We start from the raw sequence: 11,485 nt of genomic DNA on the forward strand, positions 1-11,485 counted from the left end.
CTCGAAATACTACATATTGTATGATTCCACTTATATAAAAGGCCAAGAACAGGTAAATCCAGAGACAGAAAAAAGATTGGTGGTTGCCAGAGGCTGGGGATGGGGGAGACTGGGGAGTGTGTTAGTTCATTCTCACATTGCTACAAAGAAATTCCTAGGCCAGGCTTGGTGGCTCAAGCCTGTAATCCTAGCACTTTAGGAGGCTGAGGCAGGCAGACCGCTTGAGTACAGGAGTTTGAGACCAGCGTGGGCAACATGGCGAAACCCCATCTCTACAAAAAAAATACAAAAATTAGCTAGACATGGTGGTGTGCACCTGTAGTCCCAGCTACTCTGGAGACTGAGGTGGGAGAATCGCCTGAGCCCAGAGGCAGAGGTTGCTATGAGCCATGATTGCACTGCTGCACTCCAGCCTGGGCAACAGGGTGAGACCTTGTTTCAATAAATAAATAAGTAAAAGAAATTCCTGAGACAAGGTAATTTATAAAGAAAAGAGGTTTAATTGGCTCAGGGTTCTGTAAGCTGTACAGGAAGCATGGCAGCATCTGTTTCTGGGGAGGCCTCAGGGAGCTGTTATTCCCGGTGGAAGGCAAAGGGGCAAAGGGGGAGCAGGTGTCTTACATGGCAGGAGTAAGAGCTAGAGAGAGCGCGGAGAGGTGCTACACACTTTTAACAACCAGAGCCTGCAAGAACTCACTCACTGTGACGAGAACAGCACCAAGTGGATGGTGCTAAACCATTCCTGAAAAAGCACCACCATGATTCAATTACCTCCCACCAGGTCCCACTCTCAGCACTGGAGATTATGATTGAACATAAGATTGGGCGGAGACATAGATCCAAACCATATCAGAGTGCAACTGCTTAATGAGTACTAGGTTTCCTTTCGGCGTGATGGAAATATTTGGAACTAGATAGAGGTGGTGGCTGATGGTTGCTCATCATTGTGAATGTACTAAATGTCACTTAATTGTCTACTTTCCAATGGTTAATTTTATATTATGCAAAATTCATCTCAATTAAAAGATATGAAAAACGTAGAAGGGTGCTGTAAACCTGCTAATGACAAGTGGACAGTGGCCTTCTTTTTCATTTTTTTTTTTTTTTTTTTTTGCCAGTTTTACAGGCCAAATTAGTATGTTTGTTCTAAGGTCCATTTATTTTATTATCAGTAATGTTTATTCACTTGCCCAACAAATGTTTTAATAAGGGTCTTCCAGGTGTCAGATGTAGTGCTAGGTGCAGTGAACAGCAGCCACTGCCCTGGTGGAGTGTAGGAGGCCATCCCTCCCCACTTCTCCCGCAGTGAATTGGAATGATCCCTATGCAAAGCACCATGAAGGAGCTGTACCAGGGCTTCACTAATGTGGAATGGGGAGTTCCGGACTGCTTTGGAAAGCCTCCCTGACAAAGTGGGCTTTTAGGTGAGATCTGAGGTGAGAGTAGGAGTCAGTTAGGTCAGAGGAGGTGGAGTGATGAGTGAAGACGAAGGATAGGGCAGTGGGGGAGGGTACACCAGTGTTTAAAAGCCCTGAAAGGAGAAGAAGCCGTAAAGAAGTTTAATCTTTGCCTCATAAGCACTGGGAGGTCAGTGAAGGGTCGTAAAGGTGTGTGCATTTGAGACATAATTAGATTCCTCTTTTAAAATGATCCCACTGTGTAGAGAATGCAATGAGGGAGACGTAGAGGGAGTCCAGGAAGGCATTTTAAAGGGTGTTGCGCTAGTCTTTTTTTTTTTTTTTTTTGAGATGGAGTCTCACTACTCTATTGCCCAGGCTGGAGTGCAATGGCGTGATCTCGGCTCACTGCAAACTCTGCATCCCAGGTCCAAGTGATTCTCCTGCTTCAGCCTCCTGAGTTGCTGGAATTACAGGCACCCGCCACCACGCCCACCTAATTTTTGTATTTTTAGTAGAGATGGGGTTTCACCATGTTGGCCAGGCTGGTCTCGAACTCCTGACCTCACGATCTGCCTGCCTCGGGCTCCCAAAGTGCTGGGATTACAGGCGTGAGCCACCATGCCTGGCCTGTATTTTTTTTTAATTGACACAAATTTTCTAATTGACACTAATTTAATTGACATAAATATGTATATTTATGTCACAATAGTATGTATCTATGGTGTGAAACATGTTTTGAAATATATATACATTGTGAAATGGCTAAATCAGGCTAAATGGCATTATGCGTTGCCTCGCTTATCAGGTTTTATTTTGTGGCAAGAACATTGAAAATCTATTCCCTTAGCAATTTTTCAAGAATACAATATTGTTTTTAACTATAGTCACCACGTTGAACAATAAATCACTTGAACTTATTCCTCCTGTGTAATGGAAATTCTGTATAGTTTGGCTGATACCTCTCAGTTCCTCCCCCTCTCTCAGCCCCTGGTAACCACCATTCTACTGTCCGCTGCTATGAGTTTGACTTTTTTAGATTCCACATATAAATGAGATCATGTGGTATTTGCTTTCTGTGCCTGGCTTATTTCACTTAACATAATGTCTTATGTTAAACACTTAACATAATGTTTACCTGTGTTGTCACAAATGGCAGGATTTCATTCTTTTTATGGCTGAATGGTATTCCATTGTGTGTGTGTGTGTGTGTGTGTGTGTGTGTGTGTGTTTTCTTGATCCATTCATCTGTTAATGGACACTTGTATTGTTTCCATTTCTTCGCTACTGTGAATAGTGCTGCAATAAACATGGAAGTGCAGATACCTCTTCCGCATACTGATTTCATTTCCCTTGGATATATACCCCAGAAGTAAGATTGCGGATCACATGCTACCTTTATTTTTTAATTTCTTGAAAAACCTCCATACAATTTTCCATAACATCTGTATTAGTTTACATTTCCACAATCAGTGTATATGGATTCACTTTTCTCCACACCCTTGTCAAAGACTGTTGTATCTTTGTCTTTTTGGTAATCGCCATCCTAATGGGTATGAGACAATATCTCATTGTTGTTTCAATTTGCATTTCCCTGATGATCAGTCACATTGGGCATTTTTTCATATACCTGTTGGCTATTTATATCTTCTCTCTTTCTTTCTTTTTGAAACAGAGTCTTGCTCTATTGCCCAGGCTGGAGTGCAGTGGCAATCCTACTTCACTGCTGCCTAGAGCTCCTGCGCTCAAGCTATATTCCTGCCTCAGCCTCCCAAAGTGTTGGGATTACAGGCATGAGTGTCTGTGCGTCTTCTTTCAAAAATGTTTATCCAGGTTCTTTGCCCATTTTATGCTAGTCTTAAAGAGAGAAAATGGTGACTTAGACTAGGGTGAGAACAATGGAAAGATATTTAGAAGGCAAAACTGACAACACCTTGCAGTATGTTGAATTTGTGTGGAGCAGGTGATGGAACCTAATGATGACTTCTAAGCTTAATACTTTTATGTTTTTTGAATTTCTTATTCATGTCCATATCTCATTATCAATTAGATAGTGTTAATGTTTTCTTTTTATTTTCTGTAAATGGGGGTATTCAAGATAATAAATCCCAGTGTTTGTTTGCCTTTATTTCTTTTGAAGTGGGGGTGTTTTAAATTTCTCACATAATTAAATATTTTCATTGGTGTTATCCAGTTTTTCTTAAACTCTTACATTAAATTCACTCAGATAATTTTCAGTTTTTTTTGATAGAAAGCTGATTATATGAATACTGCAGAAATGAATAGGTATGAATTTTAATCTGATGGCTAATGAGCAACTAAACAGCATTTCAAAAAGATGCCAAAAAGGTCTCTGGAAATAACCCCCCTCCTTGAGTGTGGACCAAGTGAACAATGTATTAAAATTTAGCCAGGCGCGGTGACTCACGCCTGTAATTCCAGCACTTTGGGAGGCCAAGGCAGGAGGATCACCTAAAGCCAAGAGTTTGAGACCAGCCTGGCCAACGTGGTGGAACGCCGTCTCTACCAAAAAATACAAAAATTAGCCAGGTGTAGTGGTGCATCCCTGTAATCCCAGCTACTCAGGAGGCTGGGGCAGGAGAATCGCTTGAACCTGGGAGGCAGAGGTTGCAGTGAGCCGAGATCTTGCCATTGGACTCCAGCCTGGGTGACAGAACAAGATTCTGTTTCAAAAGGGAAATATATATATATATATATATATATGTACACATATATATGTATTTTTTTCATTTAACTTCTGAATAGTGAATACACATCTCTTGTATGGGGCTATAGAGTGAACAATCTCATTCCCACCTCAGTGCATTCCACTGAATGTCCCCTCCCTACAATCACTTGTATTCATTTCCAGAATTTATTTATGTAAAAATAAACAAATGTTAATGTTTCTATTCTTCCTTCTTTATTTTTAAAATGAAAGTTAGCACACTGTACACATTGTTCTAAGCTTTGTTTTTCTTCATTGGGCTATATATATTGTAGCCCTTTCCATATGAAAATATAGACTGTGTCCTCATTTTTCAGAGCTGTACAGTATTTCATTATGCAGGGTGTACCATGATCTGTTTAACCAGATCCCCACTGAGTTCAACCTGTTTCTATTACGGTTTTGCAGTGACTAACCTTGTACACATGCCATTTCATAACTGTACAAGAACAACTCTAAGATAAATTCCCCCAGTCGAAATTTTTTTGAGGCATTTGGGTAATTACAAATACTGATCCAGGTTGTATACCTGAACAATTATAATTTTGTGAGCCTTCACTAAGAAAAATAATACAAGAGTGAGAAATTTCATCATGCTGTGTAGGGACTAACAAAGGACACCCGGAAGGACATTCAAATCCCAAAGCAGCAGCCAATGGCATATAACTGTGGAGAATGTCACAGATAAAATGACATGAAGTCCAGGGATCCAGTCAAATGTGGAGAACGTGTTTACAGAATAACATATAAGAAAAGAACTGAAATATTGGTGGGTTTTGATACTCAATGAAACCTGGGAATTCAGATAATATTTTCATTTGTACTTGGATTTGCCATTAATGTTTCTCATTGTATAGCTTTCAATGTAACATTCTTATCTTTATGATTACAATAATATGCACATAAATTCATTTTATTTTAAAAACCATATTGTATTTAGGCCTCTATTAACATTTTGTATAAAAATTTTTTTCTCCTATTACATGATTTATAACTTAATATTACTGTATATATAACCTGACACACAATGAAGGTTAAAATTACTTCCCAAATCATACTTTTAATTCACCTAGAATCCTTGTTAAAATGAGGGGAAGTGGGGAAGGGCATCCAGAGGGGAGGTCCTTGTTAAAAATGCAGCTTTCTAGGGCCCTCTGAAGTTCTGATTAAATAAGCTCCTTGGAAACAAACACAAATAATATAAATTATCAAATCTAAAGTAGTTACAAAACCAAATAACGAATGTAAACAACAAAATGAAATCACAATAAATTACTAATTTAAAAAAGCTAACAAATACCATAAGTATCACAGAACCTTGAAAAATAACGTAATATTTTTGCTAATTAACTCTCTGACACACATTTATAAAGCTTTTTTCTCTATCTTTTTTTGCTGTACAGACTTGGATTTCCTCCTTATGTGACCACAGTTTTGTAACATCATTTTAAAGACAGAAAGCAGCCGGGCGCGGTGGCTCAAGCCTGTAATCCCAGCACTTTGGGAGGCCGAGACGGGCGGATCATGAGGTCAGGAGATCGAGACCATCCTGGCTAATACGGTGAAACCCCGTCTCTACTAAAAAATACAAAAAACTAGCCGGGCGACGAGGCGGGCGCCTGTGGTCCCAGCTACTCGGGAGGCTGAGACAGGAGAATGGCGTGAACCCGGGAGGCGGAACTTGCAGTGAGCTGAGAGCCGGCCACTGTACTCCAGCCTGGGAGGCAGAGCAAGACTCCGTCTCAAAAAAAAAAAAATAAATAAATAAAAAAAAAAATAAAGACAGAAAGCAGAAAGAGAATTCAGTCTTCTGTTTAGTATGGTTGATTGAAAGTCTTTTTTTAAATTATTGACAGCTGTGATGCATTAAGCATTCGGTTTCACACAGACGTGCTTGCTATGTCTAGTGCTGCTATAGGTTTGTATCCTACAACCTGGAAATTCTGAGAAATTCTATTTCATGTGATTCCCATTTTGTAAAAAAGACTATTAATATATGCTGCGTTTTTTAATTGCTACATCATCAGGTACATTCCTGATAGGCTAAAATACCCATTTTGACCAGGCATCTGTAATAATGAAACATTCTGCTTGTTATTTTACCTGGCTAGTATTAAAATAATTTTCCACAGACTGGCTTCTGACTCCACATATTTCAAGCCTTGTTTCTTTTCTACTACCTACATAATTCTGGTATCAAGCATTATAAGACATGTTTATGTTTCAATATGACCTCTGGTTCTGCATCTTCTAGTTAGAGTGGCAGGTGGTTAGCACAGTGGGTGGTAGGAGTATTTCTGGAAACCATTCCTGCACCAGGACACCTAGCAATAACCTGGCTATACATGTGGAGATTGCACAACATGTAAATTCATCCTAATAAACCCAAACCTTAATGAATCTCCAAGTCAATTTCCCTTTAGCTAGATCCCAAAAGTTCCTGATGCCACTCCATTGCCACAGTTCACAAAGGAAAGTATGATGGAGGAGATGTCTAAGTAGAAAGAAAGCAGTGGTCTTAACCAATTGTAACTAAAATCCTTACTTTGCAACGATTCCAAAAACATATAATATAGCGAAAAATCATTAGGGCTCCTTCCAGAACCTCAAAAAGGGGTTGTGCAAGTGAGGGTTCCTGAAGCTTATGCTTTGTTAGTTTCAGGATAAATCGTCTTTGACTGTGTGGATTTGTGATTTTGATAGATATTGCTGAATTGTCCTCTGTAGAGGTTGTACCAATTTAACCTCTCACAAATAATGCAGTCTTCCTTTCCCAAGGTCTTGACTACAGAGTATGTATGAAATCTGTAGATTTTTGACAATCTGATGCATGGGGCACAACAACTTAGTGTAATTATATCCTGGGTTTCTCTAATTATGACTTCAGTTAAGCATCTGCTTTTAGGTTTAAGAGCCTTACGTGCTTCCTTTTCTGTGAACTCTCAATTCATTTTCTCTGCCTTTTTTCTATTGTTTTTCTGTCCTTTTCTTATTCATTGCTAGGAACTCTTCATATGTTGGTAGATTAGTTATTTTATCTTGATATGGGTGGCAAACCTTTTATATTTGTTTGCTGTTAATGTTTTAATTATTCTTATAATGTGCCTGTTTTGTTGTTCTTTGCTTTTACTGAAGATTTTAATTACTCTATTAACTTTACTAACTTCATCATTTTCCTCTGTAAGCTCTTGATTTTTAGAAATAGTAGAAAGCCCTGCCCCACTTTAAGATGATAAATAAATTCTTCCATGTCTAGTATAAAAATGATTTCATTTTTTATATTTGAATCTTTGGTCTATGTGGTATGGAAAGTTTTTAAAAGTTGATGTGAAGATGCTAGGGTCTTCAGAAGATGGACTTCTGGATACTAATCAAAGGAAGAGAACTGTTCCTAAAACTTACCTTGAAAAAAAACTGTACTTCTAATTAAAGCTTAAATGTTAACAAACTTTCTTATTGAACTAGTATTTATTGGATACCTGTTATGTGCTGAATCATTACATTTCCCTATGTTGAAAAATACAACACTGGGAATGAAAGAGTTCCAAATAAAGACTAGTCTATTATCAAAAATAGAAATGATAAATAAATGTAGCCAGAAATAAAAATCCTTCATGTTTCCCAGACATCTTAATATTTATAGCACTGCAGAGAGTTCTGTTCTTTTTTCATGGTTGGTGCCACATGCTTCCTGTGGAGGAACTCATCCTTCTGTGGAGACAAGCAACCTTTCTTTGTAGTGCAGGTACTTATTTTCCAAGTAAAGATCAAATGCTCCTCTCAGCTGGAAACACCTACACTCCATGCAGTTTCAAAGGGTTTCTCACTCTTGCATTCCAGACATGTCCAAACTAAACCCTGGTCAGAAAAAGACCTAGCACTGATATCCAACACAATATGTCTTTCACTCTGGAATTAGATCAGAAAAATATGCTTAATGGGAAGCTGCAGGACAAAGGATACAAAATAGCAGATATAAAGGATGAACAAATCTAAAGATGGAATGTACAACATGAGAACTATATTTAATCATTTTTGCTAAAAAAGTAGATTTTAGGTCCTCTTGCCACACACACACAAAAAGGATAACTGAGGTGGTGGATAGGTTCATTTGCTAACTATCATAACCTTTTCTCTCTACATGTATATATCAAGACATGTAAGCCTTAACTATATATGATAAAAATTTATATGCTTATTATTTATTTACAATTACAATTTAATAAGTAACAATTTTACATTAATACGTATTCAAAATTAATACTTACTCAAAATTCATCATTAACAAAGGTAGTCTTTATTCTCCTGAGGTGTTAAAGATGAATCCCAATCAGTCCTTTGGTTCTTCCTTTGGTAAGCTCTTTGAGCAAATTTAGGGAACTACAACCAACTTATTGCTGAGGAAAAGTGCCATCTCCGAAGCATAATCAGAAACAATGAACTAAAGTAATATGAAAATTGAAAGGTGCCTTTGAGATTGCTTGGTACAACCCTTTCATTTTAAAGATAAGGAAGCAGAGGCCCAGACAACTTTAAGCTTAATGACACGTTACCTATATTTATCTCAAGTTATCACGCCATGAATAAAAGAGCTACTCAGCCCTCTTTATTAATTTTATTTGATTACTTCATGCAGTTGGTATGTTAGTTTTGCTTATTCTAAAAAAAATGTAAGTGTAAAAAAGTGGGGAAAAATCACCCCAAATCTCTCTGCCTAGGTATATTCACTGTTAAAAGGCAGCAGGACCATCACAAAGCTTTGTTGTCAGTCAGTACCAGATAGAACCCCATCAACTCTACCACTGATTGGCTGTGTGATCATGGTCTAGTTACTCAACCTTTCTGAGCTTCAGTTTCTTTATATGTAAAAGAGAGATGACAACATTCAACTCATCGTGAAGATTAAAGTATATTACACAGGTAAAGCATTCAGGTCAGTGATTGGCATTGTATTTAATTCTTGTCAGCAATTATTAGTATTACAGTTGTGATAATACTCTATAAATTTTTGTATCATGCTTTTTTCACTTATTATATTATATATATTTTCCCAGATTACAAATGAATCTTTATTAATATACATTTTTATATTATGAACATTTTTTTTTATTATTTGAGATGGAGTCTCGCTCTGTCCCCCAGGCTGGAGTGCAGTTGTGCAATCTCAGCTCACTGCAACCTCCATCTCCTGGGTTCAAGTGATTCCCCTGCCTCAGCCTTCCAAGTAGCTGGGACTACAGGTGCCTGCTATCACGCCCGGTTACTTTTTGTATTTTTTTGGTAGAGACGGGGTTTCACCATGTTGGCCAGGCTGGTCTCGAACTCCTGACCTCAGGTGATCTGCCCTCCTCGGCCTCCCAAAGTGCTGGTATTACAGGCATGAGCCACTGCGCCCAGCCCATGAACATCTTTATAGAGCAAAAAAAAAAGATTATTTTCTACTCTTAACCCAAGGTTACATATACCCTTTCCCCAATAAGCTGGATCAGCAGCTCTCAACAAAGGAAAAAGGAAACAAGGGTTAATTCAGAAGAACTATTTTGAAATAAACAGCTGGATTTACAAGGGTGTGCATGAACATGCTTTGATGCATGCATTTAGAGAGTAAAGGATATAGAATAATTAATGGCTATCCTGGCAGATCAAAGTATCTCAAGAGCATTGCAGGCTGTGGAGTTAAACCGTTTGCACTTTTCCTGCATTTAGTGTGTGTATTTTGTGAGCATACTAATAATTTGTCCTTACACAGGACCTTTCATCTAGGGAGGAGCTGACAGCCCTTTGAAGATGTCAATAAGAAAGAGACCTGCTAATTAAGATTGCTTAAAAATAAAAACTCTCCTTCCAGTATGTTTACATGATTGCTGGGAAGGTTCTGACTCAAAGAGATTTGCTATCACAGGTGAGTTGTTTCATATGTTTTCTTTTAAAATCATACTGTTAGATTCCATGTACTGATAAAATGGCTTTTTCTAGACAGTCACACCAGATGTAACAATACTAATTCAACAATGTATGGCACGCTTGATTTGGAGATCATTTACCCAGAACATTTTGGGACAGAGCAAGGAGCGGTGCCATGTTGAATATTTGTAACGAGTTTTAAGATTATCAGACAAAGCTGTAGACTAAACTCAGCAAAACAAGTTTAGAAGAAGACAAAGCAAGAGCCAAGCACAGTGGCGTGTGCGTGTCATCTCACAGGAGGCTGAGGCGGGGATCGCTTGAGCCCACGAGTTTGAGACTAGCCTGGGCAACATAGTGAGACCTCCATCTCAAAAAAAAAAAGAAAAAAGAAGGACAAATCATTCCCAGATCTTTATGAAATTATTTTTTTAGAGGAAATTCAAATAGCAAAAATTGTAGAGCTCCTTGCCTCAGTGCATGGTGAACAGGATGACTTTGTTAAGAGTACGAGCTTCCACCTCAACTACCCCACATTAAACAGACTAAAGCAAATTCCTACAGAGATGAAGTCAATTCAGCGAAATCTTCCCTAATCCCAACTGTCAGAATTGGTAGCACCTTCCTTTCTACTCCCTGGGCAGATGTTATAATTAATCCAACTATTTAGTATGTAAATCATTTTTCTTACGTCATATATATATATTTTTTGAGACTGGTCTCGCTGTGTCGCCCAGGCTGGAGTGCAGTCGCTCAATCTCGGCTCACTGCAACCTCTGTCTCCTGGGTTCAAGCGATTCTCCTGCCTCAGCCTCCTGAGTAGCTGGGATTACAGGCACGTGTCACAATGCCCGGCTGATTTTTGTATTTTTAGTGGAGACAGGTTTTTGCCGTGTTGGCCAGGCTAGTGTCAAACTGCTGATCAAGTGATCTGCCCGCCTCAGCCTCCCAAAGTGCTGGGATTACAGGTGTGAGCCACCATGCCCAACCATGTCATTTTTTAAATAGTTCTCCCACACAAAAGGGTAAACTCCAAGATGGCAGGAAATATATTTCATTCATCCTAATATCCTGTAGAGGGCTTAGCACAATGTCTGATCCTTAACACAACACACCCATTAATAACCACATCTTTTAATTGCGAATTTTATTATATCATTCTTGTAATAGAAAAAGAAACTGGGACTAGCACAAATGTTCATCAGTAGGGCACTGGCTTAATAAAGTTATGGACCATCCATACAATGGAATATTGTATCACTATAAGAAAGAATGGAGCCGACTTGGAAAAGTCGGCTTCATTAAATTGAAATGATGTTTCAATTAATTAATATTATATAATATTATGTATTAATATATTATATATTATATATTAATATGTATATATTATAGTATATATTAATACTTATATATAATATATATTTTATATATATATCTTTTTGGCAAAAACCAAACC

Source organism: Rhinopithecus roxellana, chromosome 18 (assembly GCF_007565055.1).
Source record: "Rhinopithecus roxellana isolate Shanxi Qingling chromosome 18, ASM756505v1, whole genome shotgun sequence".
Taxonomy (NCBI): Eukaryota; Metazoa; Chordata; class Mammalia; order Primates; family Cercopithecidae; genus Rhinopithecus; species Rhinopithecus roxellana.